Here is a 24,055-nt window from a genome sequence, read left to right as displayed (position 1 = left end):
CAGGAGTAAAGAAGCCAGGGAGTCTAAAGAGTAGTAGAGGCACAACTCCAGAGCTGGCAGGTATGTTGCTTTGGAACAATGTGATATGTGATACTTGGCTTGTAAAATCAACACTTCATAATGTTTAATGGTTTATTTCTTTAGTAAAACTCAATTTGCCCAAAGGATTTTACCTTCAGGCCCAAGGGCCTGCATATCCACAATCCCAAACCTCAGAGGATCCACCTACAATGTGCGTGTATAAATGCATTGACCTCTGAAGAGGTATCAGATGAATCAACCCTTTTGGAATTCAGGTCCCATTAGCATAGGAAAAGTTTGCCACTCTCCGCGAAGTCTAGCCTGTTTCTCTACGAAAAGTAAGTGCACAAGAACTGGGAATGAGCGAAGATAGTAGAATATCATTCAGGAAGGTTCCTGCAGACTCACCTTTGGCCATCAGTGGAGACTAAGCTCTGGCCACAAGCAGCTAATGTCAGTCAGTGTCAAGGACAGCTCTCTAATGTAAAATGTAAGCCATTCTGTCTCCCCCGCTTCCCCATGCTTCTTAGAGGAAGATTGACAGACAGACAGCACCAGCACATGGAGGGCAGCCTCGAGCAATCCCCTAACAAGCCCCAGCAGGAGCTGCTCTTCCTCCCTCCTCCTTTGCTCCAGGATGCCAATAGGGGGCTGGAGCCTTAAAAAGCTAACTTTCCCATCTTGTTATAACCTAGTTAGCTATGGGCAAAGTGGCAGTCCTTCAATTTCCTTTTTCTAGAGGAATTACCTCCTTAAAGGGACAGCCTGGATCCCCTGACCTTGTGATGTAGATGCCTTCTTGTCTGATGCATCTTGAATCTCAGAGTTCTCTTGCCTAATTTCTTAAGGAGAACAGCAGAAAGGACAGGTGCTTTATATTGCTTAGATTGGCATTAGCAACTCTTAACATGAATTAACCTTTTCTTCACAAACTGGGAGAAGAGGAGAGCAGAGACCACTAAAGGTAAAGGATTCTCTGGGTTATCTGTGGCTCATTGTTTCCACCTGCCTTGCAGAAAGCTTTTTTCGGAAAGACTAGTAGCCTATTTCCTGAAGTGTGTCAGGCTGGAGAGAATTGAAATTGACAAGTACTGTTCAGCCAAAGCTGAGATTTTTATCCAGTAGAATTCATTTACCAGTACACACACATCTTGGCACCTTCTTGGACCGAGGGTCACAACCAAAAGGGTGGCTTTGTTCCTCAAGGCTGAGATTCTTTCTTCTTCCTCTCTTGATGGCTTCTACGTCATCTCTTGCGTGGACCATGACCCCCTCTCCCTGAGAGGGGAACAGCACCAGCGCCTGGGTGCACAATCACACTCAGTTCCTGGCTCAATGGCTGGCAAGGGGACCTGGGCTGGGTCCTTCTGATTCACTCCTGGAGTGGTTTTCCTGCTCCCAGAATGAATCCATCCATTCATCCAAGATCGGAATGCTCAGTGGGGGAAGAGACCAGAGTGACGTATAGTACAGCCGTCTTGGGAGGCTGATGCCCCAGGTCAAGTTCACTAAGCCCATGGGATCTGCCAGCTATCACTGAATAAGGCCTAGGGGCACGCAGCCCATGGTCCCCAGAGGGTAACCATTGTTCTGGGCTAGGCTGGGCTTTCAAAATGTCACAGTGAGAAATTGTCCAGTATTGGTGCCCTTTGCACACTGTGGACTTTGCATGAAGAGTGAGAGGTCATTGTTCTCTGCTTCCTCTGTGCATGCAGCCCGCCCACTCCCTGTTTGTTTAGTGGGCCCCTGTTTCCTTCCTGCACCATCTACTCATCCACCCATCTACCTATCTGCCCTTTAGCAAGAAGGCCCAGTGGTGGATCCTGCTTGGGAGAAGACATTTGATGATCTATCTCTTGGCCCCAAGCCAAGTGCTTCTGCTTTCCCCACCTCCTTCCTGTGTGTGTGTGTGTGTGCACAAGCATGTGTGTGCACGCGCGCACGTGCGCGTTTTTATTATGGCATGGAGGGAGTATTAAGTTGAATTACAGACAGTGAACTTAATCTTGCTTAGCTATCTCTAGGAGTGAAGTCTGCCTTGGAACCATGCTCCTTGATGCTGATCTTAGGCTTCAATGACAAGGAAAAAGGAACACTACTGGGAAAAGTCATCCTGTACCTAGAGATTTGGGGGTTTGACTCATAGAAAGGAAATTAAAGTCAGAGCAGATAAATTTGGTAGGAGTTGGAGTGCTGAGTTCAGGTTATAGTTCCCTCATTCACAGTGTGGTCTGGTCGGGCACTGAGCCTTTCTCTGTCTTGTTTTCTCCAACCATAACATGGAATTGGATAATCCCAACTGACGCTTTGTCACCCAAGTCTGTTGTGAAAAGAATGGAAACTGCGGATAGGGTTTTTTTTTTCCCCCCTGACCCTTCTGGGCTCTTCTACCTCTGTCTGCCCCTTAATTATTGATATTCCTCAGGGAGCATCCTATTTTTCTTTTTTCCTTTTTTCCCATTCTCACCTTGAATACCCACCCCATCATTTTCAAGATAAAGGCCTAACTCTGGGCCATAGTTTATAGAGGCTTTCTGGATCTGGCTGTCCCCTGATCATTCCCGTGTCCAAGTTTCTCCTGCTTGACCCTGCTCCTTTGTATGTACGTGCTGTCCCCTCTGACTGAGATGCCCTTTACCCCCACTCCACTCCACCTCCTGTCCACCAGGCCAGCATCCACTCATCCTTAAAGAGTCAGGGCAGGCTTCACCTCCCCTGAGAGTCTTCCCTGAATGGCCCTCCACACCCTGCCCAGCAGAGTGGGGGCACCCTTCCTCTGACCCTGATTAGCATCTGTACTGGAATTGTTGACTTACTTTGCAGTCAGCCCACCAGCGTGTGAGCTGTTGAAAACAGAAATTGTCTCTTGGTCACCATTCTATCCCTAGCACTGTTCCCAGAAATCAGTAAACGTTTACTGAATGTGTGAACAGGACTCTGTTCCTCTTTACTGACTTGCCTTCGCTCAGGAAAAGTTTGAAGATAAAACTGTGCATGGGAGTTCCTGTCGTGGCTCAGGAATGAATCTGACTAGTATCCATGAGGATGCAAGTTTGATCCCTGGCCTTGCTCAGTGGGTTAAAGATCCGGCATTGCCGTGAGCTAGGGTGTAGGTCACAGACACAGCTCAGATCTAGTGTGGCTATGGCGTAGGCTGGCAGCTGCAGCTCTGATTCTACCCCTAGCCTGGGAACCTCCATGTGCTGCGGGTTCAGCCCTAAAAAGACAAAAAAAAAAAAAAAAAAAAAGAGAGAAAGAAAGAAAAGAAAAAAGAAAAGTGCAAAATCTACAGGCCACTTCCTGAAGCCAAGAGCCTCTCAGTGTCCTCTTGTTAACATAAAGAAGTAGTTTCCAGGAGTTCCTGCTATGGCACAGCAGATTAAGGGTCCTGAGTTGTCTCTGCAGTGGCACAGGTTTGATTCCCTGGCCTAGTGCAGTGGGTTAAAGATCCAGCATTGCTGCAGCTGTGGTATAGGTTGCAGCTGTGGCTCAGATTTGATCCCTGGGTGCAGCCAAAAAAAAAAAAAAAAAAATAGGACATGACTTTCAGACTCCCTGGGCAGGGCTGTCTCTGTTCTCTTCCCTGCCCACCCCCTGCCCAAGCTCCTTTATTCTCAAACTCCGTGGTGCTTCTCCTGTAGCACTTCCACACTGTCCACACACCACAAACGTGCACCTCCCTCCCACATAAAAGCCAAGAGAGCAGGACCCACAGACTTCATCTGTGTGTACACATACAGTCTTGCACGTAGTGGGCACCTAAGCAGTAATCGTTAAATGGATGGAATATAAAGAAAGGACAGTGCAAACATTTTCTCAGCGGAGTCTCTTTTCCCTCTGGCTTACATTTGTATAACTATTTGCAAATTACGTTCCCACCCATTATTGGATTTCATCCTCACATCTACCCTTTGAAGTTTGCAGTTGAGGCCTGATTTATCTCCCTTTGACAGCTTGCTTACTTGATTCCCTCAGGGAGGACCTGGAAGAACTAGAACCGAAACCTGCATCTTTTGAGTGTTCGCTGTGCTTAAATAGGGACTTTAGGAAAGCGGAGGACCATTCCCAAGCTGACTGGATCCCACAGGAAGGTGTTTGACTTTGCTAGGCCATGTGGGTGCAAGCAGATTGGGGAGTACAGAAAGTTAGCACACACAACATACATGACGTGACAGAGGAAGCCCTCCGTCCTGCAGGCCTGCAGCTATTCTGGACCATTTCAGCTTCTTCCTACCGTGGGGCTTCCCTGCCTGGGGCGGCCTTACCACTCACTGCTGTGACTTGTGGTCAGGCCACGCTCTCCCCAAGCTTCTTCCTTCTCAGCGAAGAGCATGGTAATGCCTAGAAGACAGGGCGCTGGGAGATTATGTTCAGCATCATTTGGGGCACAGTGTAAAACTCTTATTTTAGCTGTTTGTAACAGTGTTATTGAATCTAGTCTCTGCTGGCTGCTTACAAAGTCAGTACTCACAAATGGTGGAAAGGAAAGGTGCCTTTAGTCAGAATGCTGGCAATCTGGGGAGTTGGTAGACTCAGCGTCTTGCAAAAAGCGTGTCCAAAGATTCTTCTTGGCCACCAAAGCTTTTAAAGGGAAACGGGAAGTAATATCAGCTAATCCTTGAGATCGGGGGTCCGAGTCATTGCCATCCCCCTCCTTGGGCAGCCTTGTTGACTCTGTGATCTTCCTCTAGATTGTCTTGTTCACATGGTTTGGTCATACGGTTTGTTCGGGAGATTGCTTGCTGAAAGGGAAGAAGCTAGGGAAGAGATCACGGTACCTGTTAATTACTTATTCATTTCTGCTTCTTTGACCTACAGATAGAAGTGACAACTTAGGCAAAGTATCCTATGACGAAACGATTTGAAAGGTGTACTTGAGCCATGGGGGTGCCTGGTTTAAAGATTAGTTACAGTGTAATTTTGCTAACATAGCAAGAAAGGGGGCTTCCTGCAGAGGGTGGTTTCCTTCAAAGAGCTGTTTACAATAAGAGGTGAGGGGAGTTCCCGTCGTGGCTCAGTGGTTAACAGACTAGCATCCATGAAGATGCAAGTTCGATCCCTGTCCTCCCTCCATGGGTTAAGGATCCCACATTGCTTCGAGCTGTGGTGTAGGTTGCAGACGCAGCTAGGATCCCGTGTTGCTGTGGCTGTGGCGTGGGCCAACAACTGTAGCTCCAATTCAACCCCTGGCCTGGAAACCTCCATATGCCTCAGGTGTAGCCCTAAAAAGACAAAAAAAAAAAAAAAGAGGTGAAGGGACTTTGGAAAGAGTAGTTGAAAAGAGTCAAGTATATTGAATTCTACAACTTCTTAGTCAAGGATGTTTTCTTGGAGTCCTCACTGTGGCTCAGTGGGTTAAGAACTGATATTGTCTGTGTGAGGATGCAGGTTCAATCCCTGGCCCTGCTCAGTGAGTTAAGGATCCAGCGTTGCTGCAAGCTGCGGCATTGATCATAAATGCAGCTCAGAACCGGTGTTGCAGTGACTGTGGCGTAGGCTTCAGCTGCAACTGCAGCTGTGATTCGATCCCTAGCCTGGGAACCTCCATATGCCGCAGGAGCAGCCCAAGAAATAGCAAAAAGACAAAAAAAAAAAAAAAAAAAAAAAAGGTTTCCTTAAGTATTATACTGTTTAAGTAAATCTATTGAGGTAACTTTCAAATTGGCAATTACGCTATTAAAGTTGTTTTCCTAAATCCATTGTTCTGGTGGCTAATGCATTTAAATAGAGCCCAGTATAGTTTGTCGCATGTAGATAGTCCTCAGTGAATCTTTGTGGATTTAATGCATATTGAACTTTATTTATTTATTTATTTATTTGGTCTTTTTAGGGCTGCACCCGTGGCATATGGAGGTTCCCAGGCTAGGGGTCAAATCAGAGCTGTAACCACTGGCCTAGGCCACAGCCACAGCAATGCCAGATCCGAGCCATGTCTGCAACCTCTACCGCAGCTCATGGCAACACTGGATCCTTAACCCACTGAGCAAGGCCAAGGATTGAACCTGCGTCTTCATGGATGCTAGTCAGATTCGTTTCCACTAAGCCGAGACAGGAACTCTGCATATTGAGCATTTTTTTAATGTACATGGACCTGTGCCAAATGTTGGAGGATATTCAAAAGGCTTTAAGAATCCATCTTTGGAGTTCCCACTGTAGCACAGTGGGTTAAGAATCCGACTGCAGTGCCTCACATCTCTGCAGAGGTGCAGGTTCAATCCCCAGCCTGGTGCAGTGGGTTAAAGGAACCGGCATTGCTGTTCCTTGGCCCAGGAACTTCCATATGCTGTGGCCGTGGCCACACACACACACACACACAAATCAATCCTTGTCTTGACCAGCATATGGAAAGTGACAGGGGTCCACAGGAATGACAGTGGATCACTAGACATCTGTGTGGCATCATCAAAAAAGCCTTCAAACAGGGTATGATTTTAACTGAACCTGAAAGGTGTCCTGTTGCTGTGGGGAATGAAAGAGGAGGGGGTTCCGGCTAGAAGGATGGTGTGGAAAAGGTGTGCGGAGATAGAATGCATCAAGAGTGTTGGGGGCCAGAGTTCTCGTTGTATCCATGAGGACACGGGTTTGATCCCTGGCCCTGCTCAGTGAGTTAAGGATCTGGCGTTGCCGTGAGCTGCAGTGTTGGTCACAGACATGGCTCCAGTCTGACGTTGTTGTGTAGGCCGGCAGCTGCAGTTCCAATTCAACCCCTAGCCCGGGAACCCATATGCCATGGGTGTAGCCCTAAAAAAACCAAAAAAAAAAAAAAAGCGTTGGGGGCGGACAGTCAGGAAGCCAGCCTGGGTTTAGTAAATAGTGACTTGGGTAGAGGCTTTGTGGATGAGAGCTGGCACTCTAGTTGGGGCCACATTGTAAGTGCTTTCATTGCCACGCTGAGGAATTGAAATTGAGCCTAGGCTTTTGGAAATTGAAGGTTTTTGAGCAGGGAAGTGGCAGGGCAAAAGCAGTGATTTAGGTTAATTTGGCAGTGGTCTGCAAGATAACTCAGAAAAGAGAAAGAATGGATCCTGGTAGGGGGACTAACTTGGATAGTAGCTTCCAAAATTTTTTTACCACAATTTGCAGTCAGAAATGCCTTTCATTTCAATGGATATGCATGCTCACACACATACTTGACATGTTTCACATTGCATGTGTACAGAGATTCTTTCTATGATGTTATATATATATATATGCTTTTTTTTTTTTTTTTTTTGGGTCTTTTTAGGGCCGCACTCACAGCATGTGGAGGTGCCCAGGCTAGGGGTCAAAGTGGAGCTGTGGTCTCCGGCCTACGCCACAGCCAGAGTAACATGGGATCCAGGCTTTGTTTGCAACCTACACCACAGCTCACACAATGCCACATGCTTAACCCACTGAGCCAGGCCGGGGACTGAGCCCGTACCTCATGGGTGCTGGTCGGGTTCGTTAACTGCTGAGCCACGATGGGAGCGCCTTCCATTTTGTTTTTTAAAGAATGACCCACTTTAGTTGATTTCATGATGGATTTTGAGATATGTTTATGATGGAATAATGCATAGCAGTGTAAATGGTGAGTGATGAGTATTCTACATACAACCTATTTTGAAAAACACTTATCCGGGAGTTCGTTAAAAATATTTAGAGTAGAAATTTACCTCTGCGAATCCAGCCAGGTAGAGAGAGTGTTGTTTGTTAATTTGGTTGTTTGTCAGGGGTTATAATACATACAGAAGAACCCAGGCTGGTCCTTTATAAGAACTTATTCCATAGATTTGAAAACCACGAGTCACCTTATAGAAAAGAAAACCCAAGTGGACAAAAGCCTAAACCAAGATGTTCCATTTATTTGTAGTCAGGGAGGAGCAGATTAAACCAACAATGAGAAATGAGATGCCATTTCACCGCCATTGGACTGGCAAGAATGGTAAATTGCGTCTGGCAATGCCAAGTATTGGAGGATGAGGAGCGGTGGGAACCGGCAGCCACTGCATGGGGTGGAGGTGGGCAGAGGAGCGACACAAAAATGGCTCTGAGAGTTTGCAACACCTCACACAGTAGGAGACAGGCCTAGCCCTCACACAGAGAAACTTCTCCACCTGCACAGCAGCAGACCTGCACAGGAGTGGTCACGGCTTCTTTGTTTGCAGAGGTCCAGCCTCTGAAGAATGGGAAAATAAAACATGGTATCATGACACAGTGAAATATGTAGTGATGAAAATGAGTGAAGGAGAGCTGTGTGTGTATCTACAGGGGCAGATCTCAGAAACATAAAGCTGAATCTAAAAGCTGGTTTCAAAATGATACATTCAGTATTGTGCTATTTGTATCATCTAGACTTGTAAGACAATATATTGTGCTTATGGATTCAAACTAATGTAGTAAAAGTATGAGAATAAACCCTAAGTCCGGGGTAGTGGTTACCTGGAGGATAACAGGGAAGGAGGGGAGGAAATGGAATCAGGCTGGAACACTCGGAGCTTTAGCAGGATCGTTGCTGTTGTACTGCTTGAAGAATACGATCTGAAGCAAGTATGGCTCAGTGTAGGAAGTTGGCAACGCTAGGTGGTAGATACATGAGTACTTACTGTGTATGCTTGATACTTTTCTGCGTGGTTACAGTATTTCTGTAATTCTTGACCAGCATCAGGGCCAAGGCTGACCTCATAGAGAATTACTGCCTCCTGTGGCCACAAAGCTGGAGATGACCTAGGGAGGTGGGTCTCTAGGTGAGTTTGCATCCAGCCCTCCTCCTCCTGCTTTCTAGGGGCCAGCCCCTTAACAGATAAGGGGAAAAGGTAGCATGAAAGCTCTTTTTAAGATTCCTGGTTTGGGGAGTTCCCGTTGTGGCTCAGAAATGAACCCAACTAGTATCCATGAGGTTGCGGGTTCGATCCCTGGCCCCCTCAGTGAGTTAAGGGTCCAGAAGTGCCATGAGCTGTAGTGTAGGTTGCAGACAGGGCTCAGATCTGGCGTTCCTGTGGCTGTGGCATAGGCCGGCAGCTACAGCTCTAATTTGACTCCTAGTCTGGGAACCTCCATATGCTGCGGGTGTGGCCCTAAAAAGAAAAAAAAAAAAAATCCTGGTTGGTAAGGGACGGAAGTAAGAATGAAATTAAAGCTAGTGCCTCAGAAGCTAACCAGCTGGTCTGGTGTCTCTCAGAGTCTGCGTCTCAGCCACTGTGAACCCATCGAAGGCTTCTCTCTGGCTTGTTCCATAAGCGGGACAAACCTTTCACCTCCAAATGCCTTATGATTCCCTTTTATGAACTGGGAAATCCCACTTTCTACCTCTTCCTGTCTTAAATTAGAATGAGAATAGGTAGTTATTTGTCCATCAAATATGAGAAGTTTTTAAAGAGCTGCCCCCACCAATCCAAACTTCTTCCCCGAATTGCCTTCCTTCCTCTCTCTTCTTGACCTTTTGATGCTCCATCAGCCTCCAAACGTCTGCCACAAATTCTTTCACTACTCAGGAGGAAGTTACCACTCAGTTTCAAGCAAATATGTTAACTTGGGCCTGGTAGTGGTGCCTTGTGACGTGGAACTGCCGCCTGCTCCCGGAACATGTCAGGTTTCCGGGCCATACTTTTCTCTGTGTAACCTTGTTCAGGTCTCCCCTCTGGGCCTCCGTTTGATCATCATCATCAAAATACCACCGCTACGACCTTTACGACAGATACTTACAGGCTGCTTACACTAGGCCAGGAACCATTAAAGTCATCTAGCTTTTAAGGTGACTCTCTAAGATAGGTACACTCTGACCCTATTTTATAGACAAGGAAACTGAGACACAGGAAGATGAGGTAGCTTGTGCACATCTCACAGCTGGCAGATCTTGAGCCCAGGCAGTCTGACTCCGGGGCACATCCCCTTACCCAGGGCACTGTCTCTTGAGTGAACTGTGGGAGGGCACCGCTTTGAATGAGCTGACAAGCTAGGAAGCACCTAGCACGGAAACCGGCAATAGTAGCTGCTCAATAAATGGCTGCTTTAATGGGCTGTCTCCCCCGACATTTCTGGGATTCGGTCTGTCTTTCCTTCTCAGAGGTCAGCCCAGGGAGCATGGGGAAGGAGGGATCACAGCTGAGCTGGGTGAGTGTTCTGGTCCAAGTGACAGATCAGCCAAGTCACAGAGTCATGCCTTTTATTTTTAAACACACACATACCTCCTCGGACTGGCGGCCAGCGAGGCTCGTGTTCTCCGTGCTCTGGTTTGGGATCCGGCTAATTTAGGGGAAGGACTAAGGTGGGGCCGGAGAGGCTGTGGCCGACCGTAGGCGCTGGAAATGGGTCAGTCACAGCTCTGCCCATTTCCCCTCCTGACACGGTCTCTCACGTCCTTGCCGGGACTGAACTTGCCTCGGCCCTTGGCACCGCAGCCAACTGGCCCTTCAGAGAGGATGGCATCCAACAAGCAGCTGCCGCACCGGAGCCAGCTGACTCCCCCTAAGCCCTGGCCTGGCCCGCCGCACGCTCTCTCCCATTGTCAAGGTGCTGGTAGCCTTGGGGGGCCTCAGACCAGAGAAGGCTAGGGTGACAGAAGGCTGGGAGGAGGGGGGCTCATCCTTCCAGCCTGCAGAAGCTGCTGCCTTTCGCCCACCTTCCTGCTCTTGCCGAGACAGTGACTCAGGCCCAGACCACTCCCCGGGGAGCCAGGATTTCAGCCACTATCAACTGCCGCCTACTCTTTGCTCTGCTCTCCCTTCATTCTCACCTCTCTCCCCTGCCCCCCCCCCACCAAAAAAAAAAAAAAACCCTGTCATCTTTGCCCAACTGGAGATATCAGAAAGATACAGGGTGGGGTAGACTGAATCATTGCCTGGTTCTCTCCACCCCCAGCCAGGCCTAGGCCCAGGCCCGTTCAGTCTCGGTGGAAACAAATTCTGGAGGCCAAGCAAAGGCCAGGGAAGAGGGTGTAGGTTTTTAAGCTCTTCTCGGTCATGGAAGTGGAAGACTCTCTGAAGAAGGCGGGGCCCGAGGGATCTGCTGGGGTGACCAGGGGATCCCCACCCAGCTGCCATCTGGGCCTGCCTCTCATCTCTGCCTCTGCAGTGGAGGGGGTGGGGAAACAAAAGATTGAGAAACCTAGCAAATTGAAAATGCACAAGAGCTGGTTTTGTAAATAGACGTTACACAAGAGCAGGAGTTTTTTGGGAAAGGTTTTACTGAGGCAGACAGAATTAGCCAGCTGGCATCATGCTGCTAATGGAGATATTTACTGTTTGAAAAAGTATATTTGTAGCTTTGGAGAACATCCTGTTGACTTTTCTTTATTGTGAAAGAAAATAGAACCTTTTTTCCCCCCCTTCCCCTCTGTACACATAGAACTTTTTTTTCTTTTTGAGGTGGGGCCTGTTGAGGGTTGGGGAAGGGTAGGGCTGAGAGTCATGTTTTCTCCATTTTGTTGCTGAGACCAAAATACCCTTGCTCCTGCCCTCTGGTGCTCACATTTATGGCATGGCAAGTGGAACCAAGTCGGGAACTCTGGTCCGGGGCCGGGAGCTCACAGCCTGCCTGATGGCTTCCAGAACATCAGGATTCTCTGGGGAGCAAGAGACTCTGCCTATGTACCCGATTCCAAGGGGAGACCCCGAGGAAAGCTCTCGGGAGGAGGAGGAACTGAAGTCCGGAGCCCAGTGAACCCCCATGCCCCATCAGCCCGGCTATGCCAGGGCAGCTCCATCCTCGGAGCTGCTGTGATGCTGTCACTCTTGCCACACACTTTCCAAAGCAGCTGCTTCTGAGGGTGTCCCCGCGTTCCTGTTCACAGGATGAAGTTGGGGGTGGGGGATGGTCACCGAGAAGAGGCAGAGGAGCCGGTTGGTGTGCAGTTGCTGTGCTCTTTCCTCTCGCCATCTTTCACCCCCTCAGTGGCAGAGAATCTGATCCCTCCATCAGGGCACCCGCCCCAGTTTTCTGGATATTTCTGTGGCAGAGTGGAGCACCTTTGCTATTTGGCAGCCTGAGAATAAACCCAGCAGGCTCTCCTCCACCCGTCTTTCCACTCAAGCCCTTGAAAATGTCTTCCCTTGACCCCTGCTCTGATAACGTCACCAGGCTTTACTGCCACTGCCAAAGGCCAGCTCCGTTTGTCTCAGTTTCCACTGAATGCACTTTCCCTTGACTCCAGCTGGTACTTGTGGCTGGTGATTCCTCTTTCGGTGGTATTTTGGCCAGGCAAGGATCGAGAGACCAGGGACAATGGCATTACCTTCCTTTGTCTTTTATATAGCCTCATCTAAGAGTAGGTTTTTCAGGAACCCTAAATTATGGCATTTTATAGGGCCCTTGGGGCAGTGGACTCATTTTACTCATCCATTTAATCATTCATTCCCTGCTTACTGTGTGCAGAAAACCAGACTCCAAGCTCCATGAGATCATAGAATGAATCTGCCTTATTCATCCTGATGTCCCTAGAACCTCACATAGTGCTAGGCGTGGAGGAGGCCCTTAATACCTAGTTACTGACTGTTCATTCAGTAAAAGGTTGAAAATAGCACTGTGCCTAGTACAGCACTTGCAGGAGTTGGAAAGAAGCGCAAGATTCAGTCTCTGCGCTTGAGGTGCTGATATGTCACGATCAGAAAGCAAAATGTATGCACACCAGAGTTAATTAGCATGTACCTTTTACCAAGCGGAGTTGACTTCAGTAATGAACGGATGGCTCAGTCTTAGGACAAGCATTTGCACAGTTGGTCACAGCACTAGGTTGTAGGAGAACCAACTGGTCAACTAAACGCGTGTTGAAAAGGCATCGATGTAATTCAGAAATTCAGTCTTTGTGTCTCTCAGTAAACTAGGAACAGAAAAATATTTCTTTACTCTTGGGAGGCTTCCTGGCTGAAACCGGGAGCCCTCCTTATTTTTAACAGTGGAAGATCAGACTCAAAGCATTCTTACTAAAGTCAGAGACATTTTTCTACAATTTCTAGCTAATGTAACAAGGAACAAGAAATTTGTATCAAATATGGGGGAAGAAGAGGGGTATTTTGCAGTTATTTTCAAATGATATGACTGTCTATTTGGAACCCAATTTTTTGTTTTTTGTGTTTCTTTTTACCCCCCACCAAATTTCTTGGGCTGTATAGGTTAAGTATGTAGATATGGTGACTGATTGTGGGGTAAATATTTAACATCCAGTAGCTTTCCTGGGTATCAGGAGGATAAAATGAAAAAGAGAATCCATTTGTACTATAGCCAAAAATATGAAATTCCATGGAATGCACCTAAGATGTGTAATGCCAAAAATTTCACATATAAGTGTTACATTGGGATGTTAATATCTAACAAAATAAATGTGAAAGACTATATGAAAATAACCCTTGGAGTTCTGGTCATGGCTCAGTGGTTAACGAATCTAAGATCCATGAGGACTCGGGTTCAATCCCTGGCCTCATTCAGTGGGTTAAGGATCCGGCATTGCCGTGAGCTGTGGCGTAGGCTGGCAGCTGTAGCTCCCATTTGACCCCTAGCCTGGGAACTTCCATATGCCGCGGGTATGGCTCTAAAAAGCAAAAAAAGTGGGGGTGGGGGGAGTGAAAAAACTCACAAATGAAAGAAAATACTTGCAAATCATCTATCTTATTAGACTTAGGGACTTGCACCCAGCATATACAAAGAACTCTAAGTCCTACTGTATAGCACAGAGAAGTATATTCAGTATCCTGAAATAAACCGTAGTGGAAAAGAATATGAACAAGAATGTACATACATGTATAACTGAATCACTTTGATGTACACCAGAAACTAACACAACAGTGTAAGTCAACTATACTTCTATTTAAAAAAATAATAACTCTTCCAATTCAACAGTTTAAAGAAAAAAGATAACCCATTTTTAAAATAGACTAAGAATTCGAATAAATGTTTCTCCCTCATAAATCCTGCAATAAGCACAGTAAAGTGATTTGATTTTTTTTTTTTTTTTTTTTTGGTCTTTTTGCCATTTCTTGGGCCGCTCCCGCAGCATGTGGAGGTTCCCAGGCTAGGGGTCTAATCAGAGCTGCAGCCGCCAGCCTACGCCAGAGCCACAGCAACACGGTATCCGAGCCGCGTCTGACCTACACCACAGCCCACGGCAATGCCAGATCCCCAACCCACTAAGCAAGGCCAGGGATCAGGGTTCCTAATTGGATTTGTTAACCATTGCGCCACGACAGGAACTCCGTGATTTTTTTTTTTTTTTTGAACATAAAATCTATAAATTCAGGGAGAATAGAAGAGGCAGTGACAGCATTTGGGGCCTGGATTGTAGTTACTTGGGGTAACTGAGTTAGCAGTTCCCAGAAAGCCAGATTGTAAACTGGCCTTTAGGAAAACCAAGAGCTTTCATCACAGAATCCTCAGAGTTTCAGGAACCACTGGCCCTAGGTACCCCCGTCAGTGGGGGTGAAGCAAACACTGGGATCAGGAGGACTGTTTGAAAGCTGTTTATAAATTAGTCGCGAGCCATGCCATCTCTTCCCCAGCCCCACTTCACCAGCGACTGTCCCCGTCTCGCCCTTGTGGAAGGACCAAGGGCCCCCACCCCCCGGAGAGGGGAGCAGGGAGATTCTCTGCTGGGCACACAGAGGTGGATTTACTGTGTGAAACTAGTAAAGCTTAAGCTTCAGGACCCCTTGCTTGCATGGACCTCATCCAAGGCCCTGGAAGGAACCCTAACCATGTGTCCACATGATCCTGTGTTTCTGTAAACTTCATAAATGTATTTATACTACACTCACTTAAGAAAACCCCTACCTTCCTGTCCTCCTTCCTTTTTTAAAAAATTTTATTGGAGTATAGTTGACTTATGATGCATTAGTTTCAGGTGTACAACAGAGTGAATCAATTATATATATATATGTAATTTATATATATATATAAATTATATATATATATAAATTATATATATATAAATTATATATATATAAATTACATATATATATAAATTATATATATATATAAATTACATATATATATAAATTATATATATATATAAATTACATATATATATAAATTATATATATATATAAAATACACACACACACATCCATTCTTTTTCCCCATATGGGTTATTCCATACTGTTGAGTAGATTTCCCTGTGCTAGACAAAAGCTCTTTGTTAATAATCTATTTTATATGCAGTGGTGTGTATATGTTATTCCCATCCTCCTAATTTACCCCTTCCTCCCATCCTTTTTCTTCTTTATACGACCCTTCATGTCAGGCAGCTTTGGAGTAGAATAGACCTTTCTTGGAATGGGACTATTGAGGAGGGTTGTTGAGTTGGGAGTGTGCTGTTTTGACCTCAATTTGACAGATATTTTTTGAAAAACTTTAATGACATGAGAAATTATGGAGTCCTGAGTTAGAAGTGCACAAATAGGTACCTTTTTGTTTTTTGTTTTTTTGTTTTTTGTTTTGTCTTTTTGCTATTTCTTGGGCCGCTCCCTTGGCATATGGAGGTTCCCAGGCTAGGGGTCGAATCGGAGCTATAGCCACCGGCCTACGCCAGAGCCACAGCAACACAGGATCCGAGCCGCGTCTGCAACCTACACCACAGCTCACGGCAACACTGGATCCTTAACCCACTGAGCAAGGGCAGGGACCGAACCCACAACCTCATGGTTCCTAGTCGGATTCGTTAACCACTGCGCCACGACGGGAACTCCTAATAGGTATCTTTTTGGATCCTCTTTAAATTTGTTTTATAACAAAGAGAAAAATTGGATAAAAAATAGAACACAAAGCAAAAGTGACAGAGGTGAGCAATGAAATCAATAGATATTATCCTGAAATCAAGTAAAGTGTAGCAAAACATTGTCACATTGTACTGAAAGCTAGTAATTCATTAAGAGAATAAGACCAATTTTCAATAGGAGTGGTGATTATTTGATAATCTAGTTACTGAAGAGGAGGAGCAAATCATGTGAACACATTGCTAAAACATTTAAATTCTTAGCAGATTTAGCATGAAAGACAACGAAGATAACATAAGACTCATGATATGTCCTCCTACAAGGACATCAATGACAAACTGATTATTCTCATTAATTCAGGGAGCATTTAAGATTAGTCACTGTGCAAGAAAATTTGAAATGTGCCCTGAAATCTTACAGTTTATTTATGAAAGAAACATGAGATTTTCCTAATTTTATAACAATCTGAAAATTTCTGTTATATTTATATATTACCAATAAGCAGGGGGGAAAAAAGCTTTTCTAAACTGTCAGTAACAGAAAACAAATTTCAATCAACCCTTCTAGAGAAAAGGCTAAATTATCTTTCTTTTCTCTCTAAGAAAATGATTTACCAACTCTGTGTCCCATGAAAAGGCAATCATAGACTGTGCAGCCAACAAAATACAGAGAAATGAATATAAAGGTGTGTCAAGTGGATGATTAATTCAAATATGAGGTTATTCTTGATTTTCTGATGTTCATGTTATTTGTCAGCTTTCATAACTTGTAATTTATCATGCTCTTTTTCTCTGTCTAAATAAACATTCACTTTCAGGTCTATTTTTATATTTGTAATTTCATAATCTCTTCTTAAAAAGAGCATGCAAAGTCGTATAAGCTTCAGGCCCACAAAACCCAGGCCCACTTCAAGCGCAGGTGAGGACAGGGCTTCAGAGGAGGTTGAAGTGGATAAACGTGCCTGGAGCACTGACCCAACCCCCAACCCCAGTTCCCCAGACTCAAGGCCTCTTCTACTCATTGAGCTCCCAAGACAGTGAGCTGGGCCTTTATTCCCAACACAGGAGAATGGAAGAATCTTCTCTAGGGAAGTTTACCTCCCCCAGAAAAAAGACTAGATGCTGGTATCAGGGATCCCCAACCAAACTTCACTGCCAGATCATCCTGTACGACAGACCACAGACGTCATTCTGTCTGTTATACTCACAGGTTCTTGTCAGCTTTTTTGTCTCCAGTGTTATATTCAAGAAGACAGCCAAGAGTTACCACCACTCATCCAAGGGACATGTTTAATATGAAAAATGAAGACCAAAGCAAACCAAAAAAGCAACTTGAAGGGAAACTGAGGCTTTAAAGGAAGAAGAAACTTTTTCTTGAGCTATCATGAAGATTCTCAGAGAGAGATGGCGTCCAAGAAAGTTAAAAAAGATAAAAATAAAAAACAGGATACCACAAAGAAAAGAACATCCTGAAAATTAAGAAGAGCTGTTGAAAGTTAAAAACATCAGAGCAGAAATGGAAAACTTTAGAAATATTGGAAGATAAGAAAACATTGAAAAAAATAGAGAAATTAGAGGACTAGCCAGGGAGGGTCGGCATCAGAATTGCAAGAGTTTCAGAAATAAAAAAAATAGAGAAAATGAATGCTTGGGGGGAGGGGTCAACAACAACAACAAAGTTTTCTTTACTCCCAGAACCAAAGATTATAAATTGCCAAATTGAAGGAGTCCTGTGACTCCCCCAGCACAATGGGTGAAAACCAACCCACAGGGTACCTCATTGTGAAATTTTACACCACAGGGGACAAACATGTGATCCTTGAAGCTCGCATGAAGAAAACCAAAAGGTCAGGATTTCCCTGTGGCCCAGCAGTTCAGGATCCCATGTTGTCGCTGCTGTGGCTCGGGTTCGATCCCCTGCCTGGAAACTTCCGAATACCACAGTCATAGCCAAAAGGGGGTGGGAGGGCAGGCCAAAGTTCAGGAATCAGAGTGGCTTCAGACCTTACCACTACAGCAGTACCAGGATGTGAGGAGACAGTGAAAACGTTTTGTGCCTTTAAGATTCTAGAAGAACTCCTATCCAGCTTATAATTCTATACCTAGTCAAACTAGTGTAAAGATAGAATAAAATGGGCTTGGCCTGTGCAGAGTCTCAGAAATGATCTCGCTCACTCTTTCTCTCCACACAAATGAGATGTAAACCAAGAAAGAGGAAGACATGGAATCCAGGTGGAAAAAAATCTTAGAAGAGGAAGGAAGCCCTGTGAGGATGGTGGCTGTACAGCAAAGGTGGAGGCAGCCAGTCCAGGCCTGAGCAAGTCAAAGGCTCCAGTAGAGACTGTTTCTGGAAGGGACGATGATGGAACACCTGATCCTAGTGAAATGTGTTGGGAGTGTGTTAGGCAACTGAGGTATGATTAGGAATACATAGAAAATCAAGCATGGGAAAGAAAAGTAAAAATTATTTTCTTTTTTAAGGCCGTACCCATTGCATATGGAGGTTCCCAGGCTAGGGGTCGAATCAGAGCTGTAGCTGGTGGTCTACACCACAGCCACAGCAACGCCAGATCCAAGCCTCGTCTGCCACCTCCACCACAGCTCACAGCAATGCTGGCTCCCCAACCTACTGACGAGGCCAGGGATCGAACCCACATCCTCATGGATACTAGTCAGGTTCTGTTCCGCTGCGCCACGGTGGGATCTCCCTAAAAATTATTTTTAGGGAAGGCAAAAACTTATGCAGTATTCTTAGTTCTGTATTGCCGTGTAACAGATTACCCCACAACTTGGTGCCTCCCAACAACCATACCAGTTTCTGATTGTCAGGAATTTGGGAGTGGCTTAGCTGAGGTGGGTGGGGGTTGGCTTGGGAACTCTGCTGTCTCCTGAAGGTTTGGCTGAGGCTGCACAGTCTGCTGGCTGCCACATGCAGGAAGGAAAACAAATCACATTAGCTCCTAATCTTTGATTTCGTATTGGTCTAACCAAATCAGTGTAACTCTTTTGAGAAGACAGAGTTGCAAATGTGCCTTTGGATAATAGGGATAAAGACTCAAAAGAGGTGTGTTTGTTTAGTTAAATCTTCCCCTTCCAAAATAAAAAGTCAATAGCTAGGGCCTAAAACCTAACAATCAAGTGTCAATGCACACATTTTTCTCTGTTTTTACCCTTAAAATTTTTTTTTTATTGAAGGATAGTTGATTTACATACAGTGTGTTAATTTCTGCTGTACAGCAAAGTGATTCAGTTATATATATGTATATACATATATTCTTTTTTATGCTTTTCTATTACGGTTTATCTCAGGGTATTAAATATAGTTCCCTGGTTCCCTGTGCTATACAATAGGACCTTGTTGTTTATCCACTCTATGTATAATAGTTTGCATTTGCTAACCCCAAACTCCAGTCCATCTCTCTCCTTCCTCCTCCCCTTTGGCAGCCACAAGTCTGTTCTCTATGTCTGTGGGTCTTGCTGTTTCATACGTAGGTCCATTTGTGTCATATTTTAGATTCCATATATGTGATATATGCTATTTGTCCTTGTCTGGCTTACTTCACTTAATATGATAATCTCTAGTTCTATCCATGTTGCTACAAATGGCATCTTTTTTTCTTTTTAATGGCTGAGTAGTATTCCATTGTATATATGTACCACATCTTTATCCATTCATTTGTCAGTGGACTTTTAGGTTGCTTCCATGTCTTGGCTATTGTGAATAATGCTGCAGTGAGCACTGGGATGCATGTATATTTTTGAATTATGATTTTTATCTGGATATATGCCCAGGAATGGGATTGATGGATCATATGGTAGCTCTGTTTTTAGTTTTTTTGAGGCACTTCCGTACTGTTTTTCATAGGGACTGCACCAACTTACATCCCACCAACAGGGTAGGAGAGTTCTCTCTTCCTCTACATCCTCTTCAGCATTTATTTGTAGACTTTTTGATGACGGCCATTCTTACCTGTGTAGGTTGGTATCTCATTGTAGTTTTATTTGCATTTTCCTAATAATTGGTGATTCTGAGCATCTTTTCATGTGCTTATTGACCATTTGTATGTCTTTTTTGGAGAAATGTTTATTTAGTTCTTCTGCCCATTGAGTTGTTTGTGGGGTTTTCTTGTTGTTGAGTTGTATGAGCTATTTGTATATTTTGGAAATTAAGCCTTTGTGGGTCAAGTTGTTTGCAAATATTTTCTCCCATCCTATAGGTTGTCTTTTCAGTTTGTTTATGGTTTCCTTTGCTGTGCAAAAGCTCGTTAAGTTTGGTTAGTTTCCATTTGTTTATTTTTGTTTTTATTTCTGCAATGCACACATTTTTATTTAGTAATGCAAAGGTATGTATCAAAAACAAACAAAAAAACCCAGGAGTTCCTGTTGTGACTCAGCAGGTTAAGAACCTGACATAGTATCCATGATGATGTAGGTTTAATCCCTGGCCTTGCTCAGTGGGTTAAGGATCTGCGTTGCTGCAAGATGTGGCATAGATTACAGATGTGGCTCGGATCCCTTGTTACTGTGACTGTGGCATAGGCTGGCAACTGAAGCTCTGATTGGACCCTTAATATACTGCAGGTTTGGCCCTAAAAAGAAAAAACAAACAATGACCACCCAGCAGAATGGAAAGTGCTCATCTCAGGCAAGTGAGATTGGGGGTCCTAGAAGCTAATGTTTTACTTAGCATATGTTGTAACCTTGTTAAACTGTATACATGTATAACTTTGATAAGAGCAAAACTTGGATTAATAGAAGGAAATAGTAAGGGTAATAAATACAGATGAATTTTTCTATGTTGGGATGGAAGAGGCAGGTCTTTCTCAGTATGACACTGAAAGAAGACATCATGGCGGGAAAATAGATTTGGTCAATTTGACTTCATACTAATTAAAAGCTCCTGTTGCATTAAACACACACAGGTACAAAAGGGAAAGGTGAACACTAAGCCAGGAGAAAAAAAAAAAAAAATCCTGATATACCAGCCAAAGGGCTGGTGGCAAAATGTAAACTATTTCAATGCTTTAATAAATGTAAATGTTTCATTTTATCTCTGGAGCAATTTGGCAAATGAATTAAAGCCTTGAACCCACATACATCCTTTGACCCAGCAATACTAATACAAAGGATTTATCCTATGTGACTAATCCTTGATGTGCCCAAAGATTTAGCCACTTGTTTTTGTTTATAATAGAAGAAAAATTTGAAATAGTTAAAATGACATTCAGTAAGCAGTATGGGTTCCAAAAATAAAACCAGTGGTACAGTTGATTAATGCAAAAGTCAGGCGGATGAAGCCCATGTATTGGCACATAAGAATACTCATAATACATGTTGCTTTCGCTTTTTAAAAGTTGTGTGAGTGTTGATATACTATACATACGTCCATGTATATGTGTATACACTGAGATTTGGGGCATTGCTTTTTCTCTTTGGGAATGTGTGTGTGTGTGTGTGTGTGTCCCTTGTGGTTTTCCAAGTTTTTGACACTCATCAGGTGTTATTTTTATAGTAAAGGGAAAAACTTAAGGGTTTTTTTTTTGTTTTTTGGGTTTTTTTTAGTTCATTTGAAAAATAGGGAAAGTGCAAAGAAGAAAACAGTAATCATATTCTCACCACCCAGAATTAACCAGTACTAACATTCAGCACATTTGCTCCAGGTTTTTTTCTTCCTGCAAATGTGTAAAAAATAATCAACACCAAAATATTAACCTTGGTTATCTTTTTGATATGAGACTGTGGGCTATTTGGGGTGTTTGTTTTTTTCCTTTTTCTTCTCTTCTTTTTCCTCTCTCCTTTTCTCTCTCTTTTAGAGTTTTCTGTATTTCTCACGCTTTTTCTGATGAGCATGTTTTGCTTTTTAAAGAGATGAACTGTAATTAACTGTACAAGGTAAAATATTTTTATTTTTTTTATTGTTTATTTATTTATTTTTTGGTCTTTTTTTTTTTGCTATTTCTTTGGGCCGCTCCCACGGCACATGGAGGTTCCCAGGCTAGGGGTCGAATCGGAGCTGTAGCGGACAGCCTACGCCAGAGCCACAGCAACGCAGGATCCAAGCCGCGTCTGCAACCTACACCACAGCTCACGGCAACGCCGGATCGTTAACCCACTAAGCAAGGGCAGGGACCGAACCCGCAACCTCATGGTTCCTAGTCAGATTCGTTAACCACTGCGCCACGACGGGAACTCCGGTAAAATATTTTTAAATGGCCAAATAAAGTCATAGACATTTGGAAGAAAATAAGCAAGGTTCAGAACAGCTCTGATGCCGCCAGGAGACGGGACAGTTGTTCCTATGGGTGAGGGGGCCATATGTCCCAGTTGTCCTGGACAGTCACCATTTTATGCTTTTTGTCCTGATGAAATTATTCGTGACATGTTGGCCCTAAAACATGTTTTGGGAAGGAAGTTACTTATAAGGAGTCTGAATTTGGCAAATAAATGCATAGCCACTTGGCTGAGTCAGGGTAGTTGTATTGGGTAAACGGGAAGGGAAACTGAAAGGAAGGTTGAGACCATATTATAGAGGCATGGTGGCTGCTGGTTTAGGAACTTCCTCCGCAGTTCTAGGGCTGGAGCAGGAAATGTACAAAGTGAGCCTGGAGCATCTGTAGTCCAGAAAATAAGAAAGCACTAAACCAAACACACACACACCCCCCCCCCCACAGATGTATGTCAGAAGGAGCTCCCAGTGGCCAAAGCTGGAACAGTTTGAGCAACAGAATGAAGTAGCATTGGATTACAACCCATATAAAATAACTATCTATGTGTTTATACTGATATAAATGAATAAATGAAGAGAAATCTCCCATGCAGAATCCCAAATAGCTTAGGCAAAGCTCTGCCCAGAAAGAGGTGGAGGATAACTCCCACTCCCTGAGTGTGGGCTGTGCCTACTGGCTTCCTTCCAGAGAGGGGTGGGAGTGTGGGAGGGGGTGAGGAGCGACTGTAAGTGGAGAATCCTGGGGAAAGGCTCCTTCCACCAGGTGACTGAGGTTCACCTCAACAATAACAAGGCAAGGTGCTAGCTTTTGCCCAGAGTGTGATGTGGTGAGAATGGCACTTTACTTCCTCCTCCCCAGACCCACTCCCCAGTCTAGCCATGAGAAAACAGTAGACAAATGCTGGACTTTAAGTCAAAACTAAGAGAATCTGATTAAAGTATAGGCTTTAATATTTCAGTATGGATTAACTGTGACAAGGATGGCTTACTAGTAGGAAATGTTAATGATAAGCGAAACGAGTGTGGGGTATATGGAGATAGTGTACTACCCTTACAACTGTTCTGTAAATCTGAAACTTTTACAATTAAAAGCTGTCTTTTTTTTTTTTTTTTTTTTTTTTTAAGGCCATTCTTCTAGCCGACAGGGAGATGGCTTTGGAAGAGATCAGTTAGAAAAGAATCAGAATATCAAAATCTTATGATAAAGTTATAGATGGTTGTCAGGAGCTGCAGTGGAATTACAGAGAAAGACCTAGTTCCATCTACATTGTTCATGCAATCTCTCATTTGTGCAGAAGCGCCCAGTTCAGCACCAGCCTCCTCCCGATATCGCTGTCCTCTTTCATTTCCAATCTCTCTTTTTGGGGGAGGGGGTCACACCAGTGGCATGCAGAGGTTCCTGGGCCAGGGATTAAACCTGCACCACAGCGGTGACAATGCCAGATCCTTAACCTGCTGAGCCACCAGGGAACTCCATCCAGTCTCTTAACTGAACCGTTTCTAAATTACACAGAATTTAAAATTAGGTGTTTGGGGAGTTCCCGTAGTGGCACAGCAGAAATGAATCCAACTAGGAACCATGAGGTTGCAAGTTCGACCCCTGGCCTTCCTCAGTGGGTTAAGGATCCTGTGGTGTAGGTTACACATGTGGCTCAGATCTGATGTTGCTGTGGCTCTGGCGTAGGCCGACAGCTGCAGCTCCAATTAGACCCCTAGCCTGGGAACCTCCATATGCCTCAGGTGTGTCCCTAAAAGGACAAAAGACAAACATAAATAAGATTAGGTGTTTTGATCAAATGGTTTTTTTTGTTTGTTTGTTTCAAATACATGTAAGAAATTCATGTGAAAGAGTATTAAACTCTAAGTAGAGAGAAACTGGACAAGAAGTCACAGCCTTGGAGTTCCTGTTGTGGCTCAGCAGTGAACAAATCCGACTAGCATCTGTGAGGACGTGGGTTCAATCCCTGGCCTCGCTCAATGGGTTAAGGATCTGGTGTTGCCATGAGCTGTGGTGTAGGTTGCAGATGCAGCTCGGATCCTGCGTTGCTGTGACTGTGGTGTAAGCCAGCGGCTGCAGCTCCAAGTCAGCCCCTAGCCTGGGACGCTCAATATGCCGCAGATGCAGCCGTAAAAAGACCAAAAAAATTTTT

At 44.5% G+C, this 24,055-nt stretch overlaps 1 protein-coding gene and 1 long non-coding RNA gene across 9 annotated transcripts in view; both read left to right on the top strand.

Moving 5' to 3' along the window:
• BIN3 (bridging integrator 3) overlaps positions 1–24,055 on the top strand; it is a 53,342-nt gene that overhangs the window by 5,151 nt on the left and 24,136 nt on the right. Inside the window, exon 1 of one of the 8 annotated variants that reach the window (XM_084997599.1) lies at positions 21,212–21,655. The exons of the other annotated variants lie outside the window; for them this stretch is intronic. The gene's annotated coding sequence lies outside the window, so the exon portion shown is untranslated. Of the gene's footprint in view, positions 1–21,211; positions 21,656–24,055 lie in introns of those variants that run through there. 8 annotated transcript variants of the gene reach the window in all.
• On the top strand, positions 6,134–13,296 carry LOC146396443 (uncharacterized). Its single transcript, XR_014828315.1, has 2 exons — positions 6,134–7,049; positions 9,025–13,296. It is a non-coding gene; the product is annotated as an uncharacterized LOC146396443 (long non-coding RNA).

The sequence above is a fragment of the Sus scrofa genome, chromosome 14, assembly GCF_054392235.1.
Source record: "Sus scrofa isolate SSC_HxYL_T2T_F1_AM1 chromosome 14, Sscrofa_HxYL_maternal_Yorkshire_Landrace_v2.0, whole genome shotgun sequence".
Taxonomy (NCBI): Eukaryota; Metazoa; Chordata; class Mammalia; order Artiodactyla; family Suidae; genus Sus; species Sus scrofa.
Note: the sequence above shows the minus strand (reverse complement) of the source record. Positions and strands in the feature narration are given on the sequence as shown.